General features: G+C 38.1%; 1 long non-coding RNA gene across 4 annotated transcripts in view; it reads left to right on the top strand.

Annotated features, from left to right (window-relative positions):
• LOC108446475 overlaps nt 1–22846 on the top strand; it is a 50455-nt gene extending 27609 nt beyond the window's left edge. For 3 of the 4 annotated variants that reach the window (XR_001861653.1, XR_001861656.1, XR_001861652.1), the window contains one exon: nt 22056–22846. This is a non-coding gene — a long non-coding RNA (uncharacterized LOC108446475). The remainder of the gene's footprint in view (nt 1–22055) is intronic. The other variant, XR_001861654.1, reaches the window with a different exon arrangement.
• Nucleotides 22847–23708: the final 862 nt, after the last annotated feature.

Here is a 23708-nt window from a genome sequence, read left to right as displayed (position 1 = left end):
CAGATGGTTCATTATGACCATTAATCTAGATAAGTGAGTATCAGTTTGGCTCATCCTTAATGGTCCATAGTGGTCTGTGGTTAAAAAATTCTTTGTCTTCATCTGAGTACCTTCCTGAGAGGTACCTTTTCAATTTTGGTTGTGGCTCTATTTTTTTTTCCCTAGATTTTGTCTTACAGAGCAGGTTCATGTGAATTCCTGCATTCAGGGAAAAAATTTGCAGCTGAGAGCTTTGTGATAAGAACATTTACCACAAAAATATATTTGTTTCTCTGAAATGTAGTAGCTATAGTATATCCTATCAGGTAATCAGAACTTTTAAAAGTTGATTATATACCTTGACAGCAGCTAAACAGATATTCCTAAATAGATTTTAAAATGATTGTTGCTGTACCTGTTGGAATTTAGAAAGGCGGTTTCACTTGCTGGTTTTATTATTAGATCCCTCTATGCCGCTGGGACATGTCATAGCTCTTCTGTGAGACAAAATACTATTAATACCATGGTAGAGGAATAACTCACTGCAATACCTCACGATGGAGCTGACACAAAGCCTTGGGAAGAGTAGAACCCAAGCATTCTGGGAAGTGCAGAGCTGGGATGCGAGGATCAGTGCTGGGGTGCTGTGTTCTCCTGAGCCTTGGAGGTCTTGGCACCAGACCAGTTGTGTTGGCAGAGGCTTCTGATGCAGGCATGGCGCTTGCTGTTGGATGAAGACAGCACATCTTGGAGGAAATGACACCACCTCTCAGAGTGGCTTAAGTATGGAATAAGTAGCTCCCACCCCTCACTCTCAGAGAGCATTGTGTCAGCACGGTGTTTAATCTAGGGCTTATGATTTACTTACCCTGCATGTGTGCCTTCAGTGATGTAGCTGTGCAGGAAGACTTTTGCAGCACACACACTGGCTTATTTCCATCCCTGAGATTCAGCTAGGGTTTACTATATAGTAACATAAACCCATGTTGTAAAAATAATGCTTTAATATACACTGGCACCCTACATAATATTTCAGACTGATTCTATGGTGATGCATATTTGCGTGAACCTTAATGAGACTTACAAAAGTAAGTGACAAATTTTAGAGAAAATTGGGTTAAGTGACTTAATTCTCCATAATCAAGTTTTGAGTTTTGAGACTAGTAGTTCTTAGACTGGACATTTGCATTATCGCCAATGTATTTGTATAGCAGTGATTACTAGAAGTATGAAACAAATTTCAAAAGCCAGTATTTGCCTTTCCCAAAACTTTGGGTTGTATTTTGTTTTGTGTTGTGGTGGTATCTTGTACTCCTGCAGAGCCAGTGGTCCCTGTGCAGACTTCCGTAAGACACCTGTGATGAACTGTATCGGTGCAGTTCTTCTTCCTGATGATGGGGCAATACAATACCAAACTTAGTCTTGTTTAATGTGTGGGACAGGCAGAAGGTTGTTTGATTCTCTATTAACTGCCTGATATGCAGTCTTCACAGACAAAACCATGAAAGGGTGGGTTTGGATTCTGGTCTGCTATTCCCATGTCTGTGGTCACAATGCCTTCCCACCTCAGTGTTATTCAGAACTTCATAAATATTACAAAGTTTGTGGATTTCAAATGGTCCTCCAATCTGGGGTTTCTTTTCTACATAGCTCTGGGTAATTTGCATTAGACAGAACAGATCATTTATGGGTGGTGGAACTGGTGAGTCCTAGACCCTTTCAGGTAGTTCCAACCAGACTTTGAAGCTCTTTCTTATCTCACAGACATTTTGCAGAACTACATAATGGTTGAGGTTGGAAAGGGCCTCTTGAGATCCTCTAGTCCAACCCTCCTTCTAGAGCGGGTTCACCTGGACCAGGTTGCACAGAATTGTGTCTAGGCAGGTTTTGAATATTTCATTGGAAGGAGACTCCTCAACTGCTCTGAGCAGTGTGTTCCGTTGCTCTGTCACCCTCAAATAAAGGCATTTTTCCTCATATTCAGATAGAACTTACTGTGTTTCACTTGGTGCCTGTTGCCCCTTGTCCCATCATTGGGTACGACCGAACTGAGCCTGACCCCATCCTCTTAACATCTGCCCTGAATATAGTTATGTGCATTGATCAGATCCCCTCTCAGTTGTCTCTTCTTCAAGCAGGCCCAACTCTCTCAGCCTATCCTCATTAGAGGATAGCATTGCTCTTGAATAATGCTCCATTCCCCTTGTCATCTTTATAGCCGTCTGCTGGACCCTCTACAGTAGTTCTTTGTTTTCTTGATGTGACATCAAGAATCTTCTTGCACATAGTTTTATCTACTTGTTTGGGGATGCGCATGTGTGTGCGTGTCTGTGTGTGACTGAGGTTAATTCATTTTTTCTCATTTCTACTTGCTGGTCACCATCCATACCTGTTCATACCACACTCCAGGTTTTGATAGTGGCTACCATGTAGCTGAAAATGAGCTGGGCTTTTAAGGAGCTTGCCTGTACTGGACATTTTGTTGGCTGTTATAGGATGATGAGGGATTGTCTTGGCCTAGCAAAAGGTATTTGTATTTGTTAGATGGAAAAAAGACAGTAAAACCTTCTAAAAGTTAACATGTTGGATTTATGTGACTACAGAGGATCACAAGAATGCTTTGGTCATAAAAGTAAGGAACTTTTAATGAGACATTTTTGAAGTTAGGCAGTTTGGACTACAGTTTTAATATCCTTAGTGAAGTCATCATGGTTTTAAAATAATTTAATAAGTTTATTGTGACCGTAACACATTACTAAAATAGAATTATGTAAAAATAAATGAATGAAATAAGATGTTAAATTATGAAATAAGATATTCTAGAAGAGCTGTGGAATATAAGTATATAAGCAAAACAGTTTCACTTTTATAATGCTTAAGAAATAATTCTTCAGACTTTTTCCCAAGATGACACCTTTGCTTTCTGTGGATCAACTTGTCTTGTCAGTGTAAAGATGCTGTGTCTTTAAACTACTATTGATGTCATGGTTTAGGAATGTCATTCCCCAATTTAGTGTTCCCACTGAAACACTGCAAACCATGTGCCACTCACTCATTCCCCTGTCCCCCTCTCTCTCCCCTGTGGCAGGATGGAGAGAAGAATTGGAAGCACAAAAGGTAAACATCGTGGGTTGAGATAAGAGCAATTTACTGGAAACAGCAATGAAATTAATAAAAAAACCTACAACGAACTGTAACAATGACCATATCAAACATGAGCGCTCACCACACGGAATCCCAACACCCAACCACTCCCTTCACCCCACTATGTTAGGAACCCAGAAGGGTCCCCTTCCCCCACACCTGGAAATTATATGAGGTGGTATAGAATAACCTCTGGGTCTTGCCCATGCCACTCCTGGTTACTGCAAAAACTAACCCTGTCCTTGCAAGAACCAGGACAAATGGGGATGAGAAACCTCTTGCAGTGCCCAACTTCCAGTCTACTTCTGGAGTTATTTTTAGTGAGCAGGCACACGTAACTACCAAATGTACCAAGTGTCCATTAAACTTCATACAATCTCAGTTGGATCTGGTGGTCAAAAGTCTTTGACATCTCTGTAACTTCCACTGTTGTTCTAGATTTGGTTGAAATTGTCCAAGAGGTTGAAAAATTACCAGGGAAATCGGGGTAATAGTTGAGTGAATGGATAATGAGCTTGCATAAGCCTCATTTCCTTAGGATATAATACAACAAAATGATAAATCTGCTGGATGGGAACATCTTCAATATTTAGCAGTATAGATGTTTTGTTTCAATTGTTAATCTTACTGCTAGTTTGTGGAGAGACGTTAAGTTTGCTTAACAGAAAATACAGCTAATCAGTCTTCATCATGCTTAGTTTTTTCTTTGGAAAACACCTAAGAGTTAAACTGAAAACATTCTGTCTCAAGTTATCTGTAGTTAGCATTTGTGATCAGAACATCCAGTTCTTTCTTCTCTCTTTCCTTTTAAAATTATGTTTTTATTTCAACCACTTTCTACCAGCAGGCAAAGCTGCTGTTACACTGTACCCAGCTGTGAAATCAATATGATTTTCATTACAAAGATAACAGAAACTCTCTTAGAAAGACTGTGAATTGCCAAAGGTCAAATAACAGTCAGTGGCACAGCTTAGAATTTAGATGCACTAATTAAAAAATCCTGTGGTATAAATATATTAATGAAATGCACCCTGAGAAATGTTTGCATTTAAGATGGTAACAATTTTAAGGTATTACATTGTTTCTTTAATTACTGTAGTTCATGTAAGTCACATCAAAATGTGATGGATTCTTTCTCTGGTTTATGATAATTTCTTATAAAAATAGGTATTAGCTCTTGTTTCCTTTTTTAATTCACAAATATTTGAGCTTGATTAGATTAGAAAGTGTAACAGGCACAGAAGTCAGAACATATCTAGTAAGATTTCTGTCACACTGAACTCTAAAAATTACACATATGCCAAATGAATGGGTGCATCAGTTATTTCTGTGATATATGACTTAATTAGGAGCAAGAGGAAGTACACCATCAAACTGAAAGCAGCACTTGAGTATTTCAGCCAAAGCAGCCAGTTCTATTTAAATTAAAATCAGCATTTTAAAATAAATGTTATTACTCTTCCCAAGATCATCCTTGATCTCTTCTTTTAAACCTCAATTTTTCCGGCAGTTAAGTTACATTTGCCTTATTGCAGATGAAAATATCAGGAAATAAATTTTTTCCTACTTGTATTTTTTTGACATTCCTCTCTTACATCTCTCTATTTTTATTTCAATTCTGCCTTTTCCGTGCCATGTGCTAAAACAGTAAACTCAGATTGCCAGTTATTGTGGGTTTTAATAGAAAAAGTTCCTCACCTTATAGCTGAGGGGTTTTTGCGTTACTGTGCTCCCTCTGCTGGATAGTGCCTGTTAATTTCTTATTCCCTGAGCTGTACTAGTATCCATGTTCTATAAACAAGCCATCACACTGCTTTAAAGAAAGGGGCATAAAAAGTAGAAACGTGTCCTTTTGATCTCAGATAACATGGCAGGTAACATCTGTAGGCTAGGAAAAATCCTGTTGTCTGGCAGCTTCGAAAAGCCTTCAGCAGACATTTGAGGAATAATAATTTACTATCTCTTGAGCAAAACCAGATGGACACTAAATAACCTTCTTTCACTTGTATGACTTAGAGAGGGTGGTGTTGGTTCTCATACTTTGGTAAGTACAACAGTATCCTCAGATATCTCTGCAGTGGTATTAGTGTCTCAGTCTTAGTGGCATGGTTCTCATAACTTGCTTCATCCTTTGTTGAATCTTACAGAGTCACTGCTGGGCCGGCGTTTGAGCAGTGGAGAAAGCAAACATGCTCTCATGCTCAATGCCAGCCCTACAGCAAGGTGGCGAGAACACAATCCTTTCCTGTCCCCACTGCAAAAAGGAGGAAGAGCAATACTCCAGTTTTGTTTCTAGAAGTGATTTTGGTCTTTGTGGCCTTTGACTTCACAGGGTGTTTTGGGCTTGTTATCCTGGTCACCTTTCTCCCACTGCTGTCGGACAGTGAACCTGGCTTTGTCTGTCCTTCCTTTCTTCCTGCTTTCCTTCCTTCCTGCCTTCCTGCCTGCCTGTCCCCCTCCCTTCCTTTCTTCCTTCCTTCCTAGCGGGATGTGGCTTGGGTGGGTACACCCAACATAACTGATTCAGTGTCACAGTTCTCTCTCAACTGATCCTGAAATCTCCTGACAATCCCCCCAGGGGCCATCCACGCTTCCCATGGGGCACTGCTCAGCTCAGGCAGCCCCTGTGTTCCCCAACCTCCCAGCATTTCTCTCTGTGGTGGTTGACCCAGTTGGTCCTATGGAAAGGACATCTGGAAACTCAACATCCACTTCAGTTGCAGGTGACTTTCTCCAGCTAAGCTGCTTCTTCCCAGATCTTGAGCCATGGTCTTTCCAAAGAAGCTAGATACCTTTGCAGTTTCCTTCAAATTTAATGTAATGTTATAAATGCCACTGCATATTAGTAACAACAAACTGGGAATATTTTTTTTAACTTGGCATGGCTGCCCTTACAGATTAGTTCACATCTCTCCCATATTTTAAAATAGATCAGGCTGGTAGCCTATTCTTGAAAATAGACAGAAAATTGCCAATTTCTAGGGGAAATAATTACTTTGTTTAATTTACCATTTATTTAATTTGCCATTATTATATAACGGTAACTTAAATATAGTTATTTACCATTAATATTTATTTAATTTAGCATTGTAATATAATGGTAATTACTTGACTCCTGGTTCAGCTAGGAGACTTATTTTGGGAAAAGGCATTATGGGTGAATTCTAGTTAAGAATTTTTTTCTAAGGTCAGTTTTAAATTTCAATATCTGGATATATAAATTAATGTTCAAGGTCTTTAAATCTCCCAAACAGTCCTATAGTGAAGTAATCAGCATAAATATCTTCTCTGATTCCCACTAATAAATAAAAACAACTTACATCTACATATACACTTTCTTTTACAAAAGAAAGTGCTTTTTAAAACCACTTTTAAAAGAAAAAACTGGTTAGAAGAATAAATCTCCAGTTCCCAAAACCTTCAGTTCTTCCTGTTCAAGAAGAAAAGACAGATGCTTGGGACATTCTTCTTTTGCTAAAATAGTAAAAGCTTTTGCTGTTGAATAAATATTCTTCCTTAATTTAGCAAGGCCTAAATAAAATCAGCATTACCAATTGCAGGACAGCTTGTCCTAGGGTCAATTGATGACAGTTCTGCTGGTGGTGGGGCTGGGCTGAGGAGGCTGGGAAGGACTTCTGCAAAAGAGACCCTCTATGTAGGAGCTTCCAGGATCAGGTAGGAAATCTTTGACCTCCAATGTCCATTGAGTTATAGCAACTAAAACACTTGACAGTTCTTGTCTCAGCAAGAGCATGCACCATATGCTTTGGGAACATTCCCAAGCAGAATATTATCCTCCTAGTGCCACAGCAACCTCAATAATACTCCAGTTACCTGTTCAGTGGGACTAGTCCAGCATCCCCTGAAGTCAGTGAGGAGAAGTTGTCTTTAGGATGCTTGAATAAAACCTTAGATTAAGTTTGCATAATTTAACTCACACCACAGGAATTATTTTCCAAAGTTTTAAATGCTTGCTTATTTGCCAGTTTCTTTATTCCAACCTACTTGTTTTCCTCCATTTTATGAGGAGCAGTGGTGTGAAGTGGAAAAAAGAATATGTTTTTGAGGACTTTGCGTACATTGCTGCTATTTTCCGAAGTTTTTCCAGAGGACTAGAATAAACTTGCATGGGAATTTCATATGATATGAACTCAAGTGCAAATATATATGTTGAACAGTTTTTCTTTCCAAATATGTGACCACTTCATGGGAAGAATTGTGGAAATTTCATAGTTGATGTGGATAAAGAAAGTGCCAGTTTAAGCTGTTGTAGTTCTCACTCAAGTCCAGTCATTCTTTGTTGCTCTCTGGCCACACAATAAATTTAATAGAAAAATAATCTTTTGCAAAGTGTGTTATTATATGTAAGAGAAGAAGAATTGGTATTTGCCAAAAAGAACTGCCCCTCAGGTCCCAATATTTTTCCAGACTATGTTTCATCACATGTTGGAAAATTTTCTTTTCACTCCTATGCATTTTAACAGGAGTTTTGATTTTTTGGGGGGGAAAAAAAAATAATTGGATATGTGGGAAGTGAGAAAGAATGAACCTACAAGCTATACAGACAAAAGATACTATTTCACTTAAATATATTTATGGTAGTGGGAGGGAAACTTAAATCAAGCAAGAAGAAAAGACTGGAGAGGATCTACTCCAGATTCCACTGGTGTGGTAACATCTGCTATCACAGTATCCAGCTTTTGGAATTAAATATTGATAGAAATAAGTGAACAAAAGACTGAGTAAACTGAAGTGTGTGTCTTGCCTTTGTAAAGTGCTTTTTTTTCAGCATCTGGAGCACCAGAATCAGCACCCTTTTATACAATTAATAGTACTAAATAAGGACATCAGCTGACAGGAAATAAGAAAGTTCCTATGGCAACTAAAAATAAGCACAGGAGGAAAAATGCATCAAATGCTGTCAGCAGACAGCATAAAAGGTGGCTACATGTTGATAATATAATACAAGCAGAATTAAATCCTGCTTGTAAGCATATACATTTTAATTGCTTTTACTGGTACTTTGTTTTGTTTTGTTTTTTTTTCCCTCAAATAGGACTGTGATACCTAGGTTACAGAGTCTATTTACCAATATCTCAGATTTGTTTGCTGGCATAGGATCCTGGTTTTAAAGCCTATGAAACACAGGGACAGAGCCCTGCATCTTCAGGAGAGCAGCTGTATCCCCTCAGATTTGGATGCTGCTTAAGAAAGCCTTTGGGTGCTTCAAGTCTCGTGCACCTCTGGCACTTTCTCTCCATGTTACTCTTTGGTTCCTGCATACAAAATGTTTGAGAAACATTTTGGGTAGAAGTAGAATGTCTGATAGAGCTGTGACTTGTAGAAGAAATAGAGCTGTACACGTCATGTAGACACTACTTACATTTGCTTAAAGTTACACTGAGCTTGAGAAGCTGTAGATGATAAAATCCCTGGTGGAGGGGAAACCTGAGTGTGCAGCTGCAATGCTGAGGCCATGTGCAAGCTGTTCCTTTCATCTCAGTGGGGGAACTGGTTTTAAGGACAGTTTAACTCTTGAAAATCCTGAGTTATTTGTTTTTCCTTCCTATCTGATCTTCCTACCTTCACCTCTCATAAAAACCGAAACCAAACCCCCTCCCACCCCTACCAGATGTGTGCATGGCAGAGAATGTTGCATCTCTTCCCCTTTGCTGTCAGAAGTTGTTGTTGCCCTTGCAGACACATCCAGGCTCCCCTTTCTGATGCACAGATGTTTTCATAGTAGAACTCTTCTGCTGAGCAGCACAGGACCCTGCCAGAGTGGCTCTGTTCACCACAGCTTGGGGGGGCGGAGACAAACCCACTATCAGTTTCTTGACTAGCTCAGGAAACTTGGTTTCTGAGACAGAATGTTCAGCCCTGCAGGTAGCAATGGAATTGTATTTCTTGCCTATTATTTCTATCCTGTTAAGTGATAAAAATGTGAGAGAATGCCAAAGCAAGACCAGAAGTAAGAACTGGGAGAAATGTGGTCAAACTGCCTTAATGCCAATAGAGGCTCTTATATTTACTCAGGACTTCTGTAATTTCTGATTTTTTCTCTCTGTCTCTTTTGATTGCTGGCTCAAATTTTGAATTCAGTACTCAAATTGTAAAAGGAATTCCATTGTTCCAAAGACAACTTTGTTTTCAGTTTTAATATTATACAACTCAGAGGACCTTCTGGGGCAAGCCCACTCCTCACCTATGGTGAGCAGCTATGTCATACAATTGCTTCCACAGAATCAATTTGGACATGTATGCTTCCCAATCCTGTTGTTCCATGCTTATATGGTAGTATATTAGATGTAACCCATCATTATGTGACTCAGGCTGCAAGTCGACACATGTAACCACAGGCATGTGGAGTATGAACAGATACAGGCACTGATACTATTATAGCTTACTCTGCAGTTTGGATATGTACAGGCTGTTGTGAACAATACCCAGCCCTCTATGGACTATACTTGCACTGCCTGCAAGTCACCGCATGCACAACTCCAGAGAAATTTAGGAACAGATCATTAGGTAGTCCACAAACAAAACATCAGAAACTGGGTGATAGAGTCACTCAAAGGGAATCACTTTCTCAAACTGGCTGACAAGAACAAGCATAAACACGTTGTGTTTTGCTCTGATGTAATTAGAGCAGCAAAGAAATTAGCTGTCTTCTGACTGAATAAAGGTGGATACTACATGTAAATACTCCAGCAAACAAAATGCTTCTGAAATGATCGGAACCACAATGTCACTGTAAAGGGAAATTGCACATTATATTAACAGAACAGAAATACAGGGGATGGCAGCTGAGGTTGGCAATTACCTTTATATTCATAACAAACTCATTGTCATTCATGTCGTGTCTACCAGGGCAGAGCAGCCTGTGTCCACGGGAGCTGCAGGCCTTGTGATAGGAAACATTTGGTCTCTGAGGCACCCGTTCCTGGTAGCACTGTCAGGCAAGTACAGCCTGAAGCGGGAGGCAAGGCACAACCTGTTCTGTCCTTTCCTCCTGTCCATGAGTACTCTGTGCTCTTCCACAGCTAGAGGAACTTATTGGCCACTTCCTGGTGCTGCTACAGAGCTGGGTAATTGCAGTGATTACAGTGATCAGATTACAATGAATTTTCCTACTGTGCTTGTGAAGTGCTGCAGGTCATCCCACCTTTTCATGGCAGATGGTAGATTTGCTGAGTGTATGAATGGGTACTGCAGGACTAATCCTCTTTCCTACCCCGCCTCAGCTAGGTTATATTCTTCACCTTGTGTGAACTAGCAGGGCAGTAAAACAGACAGCATGTCTACTTTGTGCAAGTTAGACCTGACATTTAGTTTATGCTCTCATGTTCAACAGCTCTCTGCTGAGTTGAAATAACAGCAACCAATGACAAGCAAAAAGAGCATCAGCGACCTCATAATTTTTGTTCCTTAGTTGAACAGATATTCTTCATTGAAGAATCTAAAGACAAGTATTAAGAAAGAAATAGAGGAAACTAAACATATAGTCTGAATGTTTGCCAAGCTTTAAAGAATACATTGGGATGTTGGGTTTTGTTTTGGTTTATACATTTTAAAAGTAGAAAATGTCAATGTATCCCTTACAAAATTAGTTTAGTTGTAACACAGAATTAACTAAGGTGTTGTACTTATACCTGTAAGGCTTATATTAAAGGCTGCTTCTAGTGGCTCAGAACACCATTGCTGAAATGCTGACTGCTCAAAATGCCAAAATTTATGGAGGTTTAGGTCTTAAAAATATCTACAAATCACAAAAACCAGTTTTCATTTGAAAAATGTGCTTCAAACAATTGAAGTGCTAAAAGAATTTCGGAAGTCTTATTTGTGGAAGATCTAAATGAAATGTCTTTCCTCTCTGCTGTGACATTTGTCATCTTTTGTTCTAATAAAGTCCACCTCCACTGGACCTGGTGAACTTCTTGGTAACATAAGTATTTGGTTTACCTACGCTGATGCAAAGATTTCTCTTCTAGCAACAGCAACAGCTCTTTTGGCAAGTTCAGTCAGATTAGTCTGTCCAGCACTGGCCACTGAGTAGACCCAGAAGATGAGAGGGAGCCTGCATTGATTATCACTATTTTAGCGAAGTCCATTGTTGAAACTGTGTGTCTGGTGTAGGACAGGGAAGGCAGAGGCACTCACACAAGGTCTGAAGTTCAGCTAACTCCTGCTGACCAAGAATGTGAACAAACTCCTAAAAGAGAAACACTTTTCAGCTGGAAAGAAGTGAAAATGGGGGAAAAAAAAAGGAGAAAACGGGAATGCCTTTCTAATATTAATGTGTAGTGTAATGTATTTTTCCTTTATAGAGTGACTGGTGTTCTGACAACTTCATAGTAATAGATCTCATTTAGTGGATCACTTGCAGATTATGAATGGCAATTCTCTTTGTTTCATTGATGAAAATTTCAACAAATTTTTATATAATAAAGTTACATTAGTTGTTTGCAGATAGTATACTTGGAATAAAACATTTTATAGTGAATTTGTGAGCACTTGGAACAAAAACTTATGAAATAAAATTGGACGGACAGTGTACATACAAGAAGTCAGTCTGTGTTGGTACAGGAGATTGCTCAGAAATTGAAGGAAATTCTGAAATTGGTGGGTCAAATGTTCTCTTGGCATAGTCATCCTGTTCTGTTGGAATTAACTTTTCTCATTAAAAACAAATGTAAAATTTTGCATGAAACCGTTTTTCAGCTAATTTAGAGAAGGATCTTTCATGTGCTTGTTCCTAAGGAATGCAAAGCACTTTTGGCTACTACTGATATGAAAGTCAAAGTTGTTTAGTACCTCACAGGACAGAGCTAAGAGTAATCAGGGGCGATTGCACATTCCTGGCACCTCAGGCAATGAAGTAATGTCTTCTACGTAGTGACCTGCTATACTCAGTAAATATAGCTGTCTCACAGGAAACTCATTGCATATGTTTAACCTGAGAATAATCAGAAATATTTTATTTTATTTGTAAATTAAAAATATGAATTCATTGCATCTTCAAAATTAAGAGTACTTTTCTTTTTGAGTACATAGATTTTTTTCCTTGCTCAACATGTTTCTGTTTCTTCAGCAAGTATAATTTGGAAGAGGAAAATAATATGACTGATGCAATAAAATCAATCATGCTAGAAAATGTAATATTCAAAAAGTTCTTTGAATATTCTGGAAAAAAATCTGAGCAATGACAAAATGTAGTGCAATGATTAGTACTCATTTGCCATATTGAAGGCAGAAATATGTGGTAGTTTAATTTTACTCATAATTATAAATGGCTCTTGACATCACTGGAAAGTCCAGCTATACCACAGCTTTTGAGATAACCAGGTTATGTTGTACATGCAGCTTAAAACGCATGTGGCAGAAGGGCATGTGACCTGCATAAGTCACTGTCCTGCGCCCAGTGCAGCACATATCATTTGCATCACACAGAAATATTTATCATTTTATGCTAATATATAATAAGGAAATTTTTCAAAGAAGTAGTGTTTGAAATCTTCTTATTGTAAGTCACTGGATTAATTTATTAAGCATGGGCTCTAAATCCCTGTTCCAAGTTCAGGCCCTTTAAGGGTAGGCACACAGGGGTAATGAGTGCCTGGAATCTTCTGGTTACAAAGGGCACAGGACAGAGGGGAAGCTGCCAGAAACCTCCATTTTGTTAAAGGCTGTGATGGCAAGAAGGATGAAAACCTTTGGGGCTTATATCTGTAATCAGCTACTGATGGTTTGAGCTGAGGAACAGGGGCTCCAAGGGTACCAGCTTGCCCAGTGAGGGGCATGAACTGGTAGAAAGGAGCTAGGAAGCCCTTACCCCCTTTTAGCAGTCTGGTCCCTCAGATGGCACAGGCTCCTTGGACTACCCCTGCACTGCTAAACAAAGTGAGACCAGAGAAGATGCTTGACCCTTTGACCACTGGGAATAGGCTGCCCATGTCCACCCTTAGCTCTACATCTTTTCCAGCTGCCCAGTGGCATTCCTATGACCCCAGCTCAGGGCTGCTGTCTGAAGTGATTCTGTTGCCTTGCTGTGAGCTGAAGTTGCACCTTGGGTTCCCAGGGCCGTGGCATGGTACAGGGACGGTGGCCAGTCTTCTGGGACAATAGTGGGGGCCATGTCTGGTGGAGGTAGTGGTGGGGATGCTGGAAACATTAAACAGTGTGGGTGATCTCCAGCCTGGAACCTTGGCCCTCTTATTTAGCAGGTAAGAGACTCTTAACCAAAGTCTTGGGTAAAGGTTTAGCCTGACTTTTTTTTTCAGCTTTCATCTTGTGTTCATGGAAAACCTGCTGTTAAAGAGGACCGCTTTGTGAAATTGCATCAAAGATGGATTTTTACTGTTTGTCATTGGATTGTATTTCAGTGCTAAATCACATCAGCTCCAGAAAGATGTCAGGAAAAAGTGGAAAACATGTCACTGCTGTCATCCCAAGTTTTTTTTGCAGTTCTTTACATTAAACCTCTGATTTCTGCAGGAATTTTGAGGTTGATCTCGTTCTTGTCTCTTCTAGGTTTCAGGAATGTATTGTTAGGTACTAAATCAGATCTTGGTTTTGCTTGTAGTATGTTTATGTATTGTAAAATCATCTGGTCTAAATGGTGCTCCTATGGAAGCATATAAGCACTTCAAACGATAAGATTATAATTTTCATTGTAGCCATTTTGCATTTTGTTACTATTTGCATGTGTTAACATTATGGATTTTTAAAAATGTCAAAAGGACACAAAGTTTAAAAAATCAAGCAATAAAACATAATTCAGTTTCTTTCTGGCAGTAATCTGTGTAATTTTAACTAGCTTCCTTTGGGTTTATGTATTGTGATCAATCTTTAATTAAAAGAACACACACTATTTTTTTGTTCTTGTCAATGAACCTCTTCTAGTGGGACTCTTAAAGTCAGACACCTGGCATGGAAACACGTTTCATATATATGGTCCATAAATGAACTCAGTATTTGGTTTTATCATTGTCTTCATGGAGCATCCAATGCTGATTCATTTCACATCGTGCAAGACTGATGTAATGGAGAATTATTTGTTTCCTTACGACCATTTCTTTCATGTTCCTCATTAGTGTACTCAGCTGTTCCACAAGCAGTAATGAACTTCTTGCCATACTCGTTTGCTGCAATGAAGAGTATTATTAGTCCCATTTTTCAGATAGTAAGCTGAAGCAGATGAATATGAATACTAACTTTAAGTACAAATTTTGGACATGGAGTAAAAAACCAATAGACAACTATTCTTCAGACTTTACTAGCTCACAGTACAGCACTCCCCAATGTCAGATGTGGGTGTGAGAACCCCACACTTCTGCAAGACCACCATAGTCTTCTGCTTGAGCTGATGAACAGCTAAGGGCCTGAGAAAGGATGCTTTGCAGAATGCCTTTGTGAAGTTAGCTAGATAAAAGGTCTAGAAAGGAGACTCATGCCTTTCCCTGACCAACCGCAGGGAGTGGTCCCATTAATGCAACCATCTTGTGTAACCTCCACCTTAGTTTTTTGTCTGTCTTCTGGCACAGCACAGCTGGGAAAAGCAATGGTAGAGACTTAGAGTGTAGGCTTAGCCTGTTTTATCCTGGGGTCAGAAAGAAAATAGGCTTAGCATGGACAGAATCCTTGGAAATGCTATTTATCAACTGCTACTAAGCATATGCATTTAGATATTTTCTCAATTAATTATAACTTGGCTACATTTGAGCATTATTCCCATCCATCCATGTAGATGCACAACAAAAGACTTATCCATCACACAAAGACTATTCAATGCCAAATTTCACTTCCTTGCCTCAAGACATCATACTGCCAGAAATTATTGACAAAACTGTTGTAGTAATCACTGGTAAATAGCATGATTGGCAAATAAGATATTTTCTGCTGATTTTATTATTGAAAACAACTGGACAATTTATGCTAACTGTCTTTTGGAAATCAGACATGGAACATTTCAGCCCCAACAGTTAAATTCTGGAAGAGTTTTTAACAACTGAAATGAAGGGTTTCTAATGGGAAGAGTTTGGCAGCATTAACTACAAAGAGCCTTCACCGTTCAGTCCGCAGTTGCTTCTTCCAAATTGTGAGTTGCAAATTACCTCCGCCCCTAATTCTTGCCAGAGTTACAGTCCCTGATAAGAGCACCCAGAAGTTTTAATTTTTTTTTACTTGGATCATGGGGGTAGAGAGGTTGAGTAGCTCTAGTGTGTAGTATCTGTATGAATACCCCACTACTAAATGCATATACAGAAGTATTTGAGGACAAATTAAGAAGCAGGAATTATTTGTATGTACAAGGCACATGATGCCTGTAATGAAATTTTTCTGTTTATTCATCTTTCTGGAATGAGTAGGAATAGTGTTATCTGTTATTTGCATAGCTGATAACTTCCAGGTCTAGAATCAGTGTAAGGTATTTACAGTTTTGGTTTGGTTTGATTTTAGTCATATGAATTTAATGTGAAAAAGATGCAGACTTATGTTATGAGTCCTGCCACAAATAAAAAAACCAGTGTGTACTTGTCAGGGCAAATAAATTATAAAGAGCATATACAAAGGAGTATGTATGATTGTGGTACAAATGGTTTGGGTTTTTTTTTTTACTTTGCTCTTAGAAATACAAAGTATAACAATGCCATAACTTTTTTACAAAGTTTATCATTCTGGTAGCATGGGCTTAAAAAGAAAGCCAAAGGGCCTCATCTTTGAAGTTTTTCTTTAGCTTCAGGTAAAGACAATGCTTTTTAGAATCCATGCAGGAACTATTTTAACAGTGTGGGATTAAAATGGACTTACTTTTACATCTGTGGGAATTGTCAGTCACTTAGTACCTGTTTATTTCACAGTCACATTCCGATTACAACCTGTCCATAAAAGTTGAAAAATACAGCATGAAAGACATTATTATGTATTGAGGCATTCATCAGAATATTTGGTGTGTGTATTTGGAAGGGGGTGAGGAGGCACATCAGCAAGGAAGTGTTTTTCCTTAACACTTGCAAGACATGACCCCGTGAACTTCTTGTGACTGGGAAGATTACGCCAGCACATTGCATAAAACAGATTTGCGCTATGAGCACAGTCATCCCCCAAGTGCAGGTGTCAGGGGACAATAGAAAAGCTAGATTTTTGTGATTGATAATACAGGATTGATTGGATATGCCATAAGAGTCAACATCCTGAGTCATGTTTTACCAGTGTGGTGGTAAAATCATTGATATTTCAGAGTATTGATGTTTGAGAGTTCTGGCTAAGAAGTTTATCCTAAGTAAAAAGAACAGTCCTTTCAAATAGGAGTTTGCAGTCTGTTTGTTTCCCCTCCCCACTGCTAACTGAAGGTGATACAGGGTATGCCTGATAATATAGGCTCCACGTCCTCACCTTATTTACTGTGTTAGTCCTTCTTGGGCTTATGGTGGCCAGCAAGCTACTGAAGTCTGTCCCTGTTGGAGATGGATACCTGAATTTGTTAACATCAAAATGACCGATTTTTCTCACCTCTTTTATTTTTTTTTTTAATTCCCTGACACAGCCTATATTAGAATGATTACAGGCTGCAATCACTTAGCAGAGCATAAGGGAGCAGTGAGTGCAGTACTGTCCACATATTCTCTCCCTGTGATCACAGCTAATAAAGCTCCTGTCTGACCTGTTCCAAACTGTACTTGTGTTATTACACACTTGGATTATCCAGATCTCCCACTCCAACCTGTAGCCCCAAACTTTTATGGTAACAAGGTTTTCACTATAGAAAACAAGAAAGTCACTTGTATATTAAAAAGAAAAATCTCCTTTGTTTTCCCCTTTTCTTCTTCAGTTGTAAGTCTTTTAGAGGTCTTTGATTGGTATTTCAGTAATCTTTATCTTCAAGAATTCAAGCAGCTCTTTTAGCCCAAAGGAACAACTTTTAAAGGTAGCTGTTTTTCTTAGCAAGACCACATCCACTCTGAACAGAAACATATTACTTGGTATTTATAATGTAATATTGTTTCTCTGAGTCATCATAATGAATCTGCATTAGTTTATTATCACTTAGACTCAGCCCCAACACATTATATAAATGATGTTGGGTAGCTTTGTATCTGAATACTAACGTCTACCACACCGTTTCTGTTGTTCTGTTCTGTGTTGCTTAAGGTAATAATTGCTGCTGCTGCTGGACTAGTGATGTTATCACTGTACACCACCTATAACTACACTACATCATCTGCTCAGACAGTATGGAACTGGGTGCATTTCAGATTTGTGGATATTATCACTTATGATTAAAATATTTATAGTCTCGAGGTACAACCCATAAACCTCAGAGTTCATGTTCATTCTTACCAACACAAAAAAGCCATCCTTTTTTCTTTAAACTGAAAGGTGTTGGTTTAAAATAAGTACACTTTTCTTTAAAAATGCTATTTATATTCATCGCAATGACAGTCTGTTCTAAGGCCTAATTTTGCTCTTACTATTCTCAGATGTTAATGAATTCAAAAGTGCATTTTGCCTAATAATATGTATTCCATTGAATAAATCTTTGCATTGTATAAGTCTTTCAGAAAAGAGGGTTTGTTTGCTGTGTTGTGGTTTGTTGTTTTTTTTTTAATTTTGGAGCTTTTTCAGTTTCTGCTGTACTGGTTGAAGCTTTCCTGAGTTACTTCCAGTGGAATTTTTAGTTGTGAGTTGCAAACACAGTATTTTCTTCATTCATGTTATTTCATCTAAAGCTGATAGACTGAATTAAAAAAGCAGAAAAAGGAGTTCTGTCTTCCAGTTTACAAACAAACTCCAAAATGGACAAGAAAAACATCAGTTGAATCTGAAAATTAAAGAATATATGGACATATTTGTGACAATGTTCTTGCATGTATCGCTGCTTTTCAAAAGTGCCTCAGCATCTTAATGGCACTGATTTTGATGGGGAAAAAGCAGCTGGCCTACTGCAGTAATTCTGAAATCCCACGAAGTAATGAACTGCTTTATTAGGCAGCAGATACCTTTAGAAGTGAGGCCCAGGATGACCAGAAGCAATATGTTATTTCACTAACTACGATTAAAATTTCCTTTTCATAATAATGCAGTTTTAAATACAAAACATAGTTTAAAAGCTTTGTTTTTGTGAAACAGCAATAGAGGGTCATTTATTTTACCTGTACAAGCAATTTTAACAGGCTCTTCTTGTGTATTCTTAAAATTTTAGTTCCATCTTTCATCTGAATACTGCTTATAAAAATCTTAAAACAAAAATAATCACCAGGAAGTGTGTCCACTGCTATTATCTGGTATAAATTGCTGCTGGACTAGTGATGTTATCACTGTACACCACCTATAACTACACTACATCATCTGCTCAGACAGTATGGAACTGGGTGCATTTCAGATTTGTGGATATTATCACTTATGATTAAAATATTTATAGTCTCGAGGTACAACCCATAAACCTCAGAGTTCATGTTCATTCTTACCAACACAAAAAAGCCATCCTTTTTTCTTTAAACTGAAAGGTGTTGGTTTAAAATAAGTACACTTTTCTTTAAAAATGCTATTTATATTCATGGCAATGACAGTCTGTTCTAAGGCCTAATTTTGCTCTTACTATTCTCAGATGTTAATGAATTCAAAAGTGCATTTTGCCTAATAATATGTATTCCATTGAATAAATCTTTGCATTGTATAAGTCTTTCAGAAAAGAGGGTTTGTTTGCTGTGTTGTGGTTTGTTGTTTTTTTTTTAATTTTGGAGCTTTTTCAGTTTCTGCTGTACTGGTTGAAGCTTTCCTGAGTTACTTCCAGTGGAATTTTTAGTTGTGAGTTGCAAACACAGTATTTTCTTCATTCATGTTATTTCATCTAAAGCTGATAGACTGAATTAAAAAAGCAGAAAAAGGAGTTCTGTCTTCCAGTTTACAAACAAACTCCAAAATGGACAAGAAAAACATCAGTTGAATCTGAAAATTAAAGAATATATGGACATATTTGTGACAATGTTCTTGCATGTATCGCTGCTTTTCAAAAGTGCCTCAGCATCTTAATGGCACTGATTTTGATGGGGAAAAAGCAGCTGGCCTACTGCAGTAATTCTGAAATCCCACGAAGTAATGAACTGCTTTATTAGGCAGCAGATACCTTTAGAAGTGAGGCCCAGGATGACCAGAAGCAATATGTTATTTCACTAACTACGATTAAAATTTCCTTTTCATAATAATGCAGTTTTAAATACAAAACATAGTTTAAAAGCTTTGTTTTTGTGAAACAGCAATAGAGGGTCATTTATTTTACCTGTACAAGCAATTTTAACAGGCTCTTCTTGTGTATTCTTAAAATTTTAGTTCCATCTTTCATCTGAATACTGCTTATAAAAATCTTAAAACAAAAATAATCACCAGGAAGTGTGTCCACTGCTATTATCTGGTATAAATATATATATATATATCTGTACAACTAGCCATCTGAAAAAATGTACATGGGACAGATGAAAAAAATATGAACAGGTTAAAAGTACCAAGTTCAATATAACTATAACTATAACGAAAATTGAACAAGATCATGCCAATCGATGAAAATTAAGCTTTGTGGTCTGCTGTGACAGTGCCCATAGTTAGAGATGCTGTAGAATGCAGCCCAAGCAGGATTGGAGCCCAGCTGTGCAGCCAGTGAGCCAGGACACTGCCAGTTGCATCCCCCTGGGCACATGGAGCACAGCCAGTCTGGGTGGTCTGCAGTATACACAGGCCTGTTGAAAAACAGGCCAATTTTCACTTTTTTAGCTTCAAAAGGGTCTTCCTTTTTAGTAAATCACTCAGAGTTATTTTTAATATTTTATACTTACTGACATCTTTTTGGGGGCACAGAAAGGTAAAAATCAAGAGACATTTACTATTTATACAAATAATCCATGCTTATTGCTCATAAGGAGCAATTTAAAATGATAAATCATTATTCTATAAATCAGATATAGACAGACAACTTACTGGACTCCTTCCAACATACACTGAGACATGCACCAAAATATCAGAGTGTAATTACTTTCATTATGTATTCCAATTAATCTGAAAACAACTGAGTCTGTAAAGATCGCATCCTGCTAATTTTTACTCACATAAATCCCAATATTATTTATAGAATTGGTTGTCCTCTGTTTACTTGATTAAAATGTGGACTAATCAGGCGCTGCTTTTCCAGAAATAGTTCTTGACTATGATAATTTGTCATCTTCTGAAATTTTCTTTATTTAGCCAAAACATAAATGCATATTTTACTTCATGGCAATACTTTAAACTTATGTCTGCTTTGGAACCAATGACTTAACTGAAAAAACCTAAACAAAAAGACCATTTTTAATATGCATCTGAAGGTATGGTGTCTTTTATGAACCCATGTTCTACTTCTGATATTCCGAAGATGTTTTGTTGTTTGACCATAGTGCTTTTCCAATAAGCATAATCAATTTTTTAATTTTGAAAATTATTTTGATAATGAATTCATCTTCACCTGTGACATTGCTTCAGTAACTCAGAAATGGATATGTGGCAGTTGTGGGCATATAACTGTCTCTGACTGTGTATTGTCAATGATTTAGACATTCTTTGTATTTCAAAAGCAATGACTTTTCTGTCTTTATCATTTGTTTCAAAACCTGCTTCCTTCTTCCTTTAAAATGGAGATTCATTTTTGCATATTTGGAGTTCTCCATAAAGGGAAAAGAAATAGCATGAATCTTAAAATGTTGTAAGATAATAAAATGTTAGCTAAGAATATACTATTAATGTAGCATATTTTAATAAAAAACCTTTAGCTCTCATAAAGGATTGGAAAGTTCAAGGAAGAAGCTTGATTGCACTTCCCTGGAAAGTATGAGTGATGGAAGAGAAGTATATAGCAAAACCTAAGCTCTGAGATGATCAGATCAGGCCAAGAACTCTTCTCCACCCTTGGGGCAGTTGGGTTGGTGCAGACTTGATGAAGGTTGGGTGCAGTGTGTGGGATCGTGACAGCCCTGCTTTGGTAGGTGGGCTCTTCCTGGAAAAGTGGTACCTGCACAGAGAAGTTCACTGAAGACAAAGATGTCTTGCCTTGGTGGGCAGTGTGCAGCAGGCTGTAGAGCTCTTCTGTGAAGGGAGGAAAGATATAGCTTTTTTTTTTAGCCTACTCCTAATCCCCCAGTTTCCTGAACAGTGAATTAATTAATTATGTCTGTAATCCTCTCCTCCTCTATTAGTTTATGTCTTCTCTTCTGACCTTGTTCCTCCCTCTTGGCCCCTTCTTCACTGGCACCATGCTTCATTCAGTGCTTAATTACTCCTCTGCACTTTGTGTTTTGTAGTTTGGAGCCCATGTTCTGTGTTTTGTCGTATTCTGGTAATGCAAATAATCCCCTTCCTTTGAAGGTATTTATATTCTCTGATCTTGTCTCCCCTGAGCCTTCTCTTTGGCAGACTATAGAAACTGAGTTTCTTCTGTCTAACCTAAGTCACTAGATACCTTTTAATGTTGTTTTCTCTGTATGTGTTTTCTGTAGTTTCATGGCACTTTCAAGCTGTGGGGAGCAGAGTAGACCCAAAATAAGAACCCTGTGCACTTACCTACCATAAAGCATGCCACAGCCTGTATTATATTTACAAAATAGCAGTGTACAATCACTCATCCCTCCTGAACTTTTACTGCAACTCTTCATGCGAAGGAAAGTATCAAGGAAAAGGGGTATTCATTAACCTATCAACAATTTGTTGATTTAAAATCTGTGCCCAGTCTAAAATCTGTAAGTCTGTTATTCACCATGCAAGGCAGTACTGAGACTGGATTGCTGTTTAGAGACCTTTTGGCCGTGCCTTGTCTAAACTGCACTGACTGAATATATTGATTCTAATGAAGTTATTTGTGGCTTGCATTGATTGATTTAGAGTCTTTGTGTTTCCTAAATATTTTCTTACAGGTGTAAAGTTGATGGAGAGTCTTGTGATTCGTTGCAGGATACATTGGAGAAGATAACAACCAGAAGTCGTGAGGCTCCTTCATGTCCTGGATCCTTCTCAGCAAGAGACTGTGTAATAACTTACAGAATGACTTAATAGAAGAACCTATTTCCATAGGTACAGCGATCAGAAAATGTGCACTGGTCTCTGATGTACAAAGGTACTGTCAGCAAGCACTAATGCCTCAGCTGGTTTTCCTCTGTTATCTTGTCTGCTATTTATTTTTGACCCTGATGGTTTAATCAGTGCCATGTGAACTGAATGCTTCATGTACCTGGAGCTCACGGAGGGCTGCAACAGCAGGTTGCAAGAGGCTCATGGCAATACCTGCCATTCAGCTCTGTGCAAACTGGTTTTATTGAAAATCATTTGTTACAGATAGATATCTCAAATCATCGATCATTTTAAATCCCTCTTTTGTCTTGCCTCCACTAGTCGTGACTCCAAAAGTTAAAGAATAAAACCTGTGCCAAAAAATACCTCACTTTTTTTCTGCATGTCTCATTGTTTAGTATTTCTGGAAAAATAGAAGTAAACTTAGAACAATTCTTCTTCTAGAATACTTGTTTATCTCAGTACCTCCTCTTTTCACTTTAATGTAATAAGTAATAATTGCACCCCTTGGGTACATCCTGGCTGAGCTGTTTTCATTTTACTATGAAAAACTGTTTGAAATGAGAGGCTACAGATGCTTTAATACCAGGACCACAAAATGAGCTATCAATAAACCTCTATCATTCAAAAAAGCTAAGTGGTGCTGAGATTTATTAAATACCAAATATAATTTCACTGCTACTGAGTACCATAGCCCCATTCTGTTGCACTAAAAACAAAGGAGAAAATATAAAAATAATTAGCTTTATGCATTTGGAAATCTCATAGACCCCAAATAATAACTCTGGTCTTGACTTGAGTACTTGGTAGTACTCAAAGGATCTACCCTGTGCCACAAAATTTCCCAAGAATTTGCTGGTACTAGTAATGCTTAATGGCTTCGGTGGAACTAGAATTTCTCCCTAAGAAAGTTACTTTCTCCTGCTGTTATTGCAAAGTCCAAACCGAAGAACTTAATTAAAATTCCATTGTGCTTTCTAGCACAAATGATGATATGTTTTGTAGGCTTCTCCAGAAGAGGTAAGCAGCATGGATGGATCTTCCCTAGTCCTCGCAGGAGAGACAACCTGGGAATCCCACAAGGTGCAGTAGGCATAGTACCATAACTTGTGATTAATCATCTGACAAGGAATGCCAATTTCCAAATACACTGGAGAACACCATTTGGCTGTAACACAAGTCCTCGGGGGACAGGCAGGGAAAAAATGAAGGGAGCACAACAGTTAAATTCATATTTGCAAAATATGGGTCTCATGTCACAAAGCCCACAAGTTCACAATTGCCCCACAAGTTTTGTGCGGCTCTGCGCAGGAATGTGTTCAGTGTGAAGAAGATACTCTAAAATATAAATACTAATAATTATTCTCAGTCTCTCTCTTCTAAAATTATAGGCATTTCTAACTGAACAGACTGGAAATAGTCTTTACATGCTGGTCTAAATAAATTCAGATTTACTATGGAAAAATATGAAATAGCTTTTCCTTATGTACAAGACTCCA

Source organism: Corvus brachyrhynchos, unplaced genomic scaffold (assembly GCF_000691975.1).
Source record: "Corvus brachyrhynchos isolate BGI_N302 unplaced genomic scaffold, ASM69197v1 scaffold32, whole genome shotgun sequence".
Lineage (NCBI taxonomy): Eukaryota > Metazoa > Chordata > Aves > Passeriformes > Corvidae > Corvus > Corvus brachyrhynchos.
Note: the sequence above shows the minus strand (reverse complement) of the source record. Positions and strands in the feature narration are given on the sequence as shown.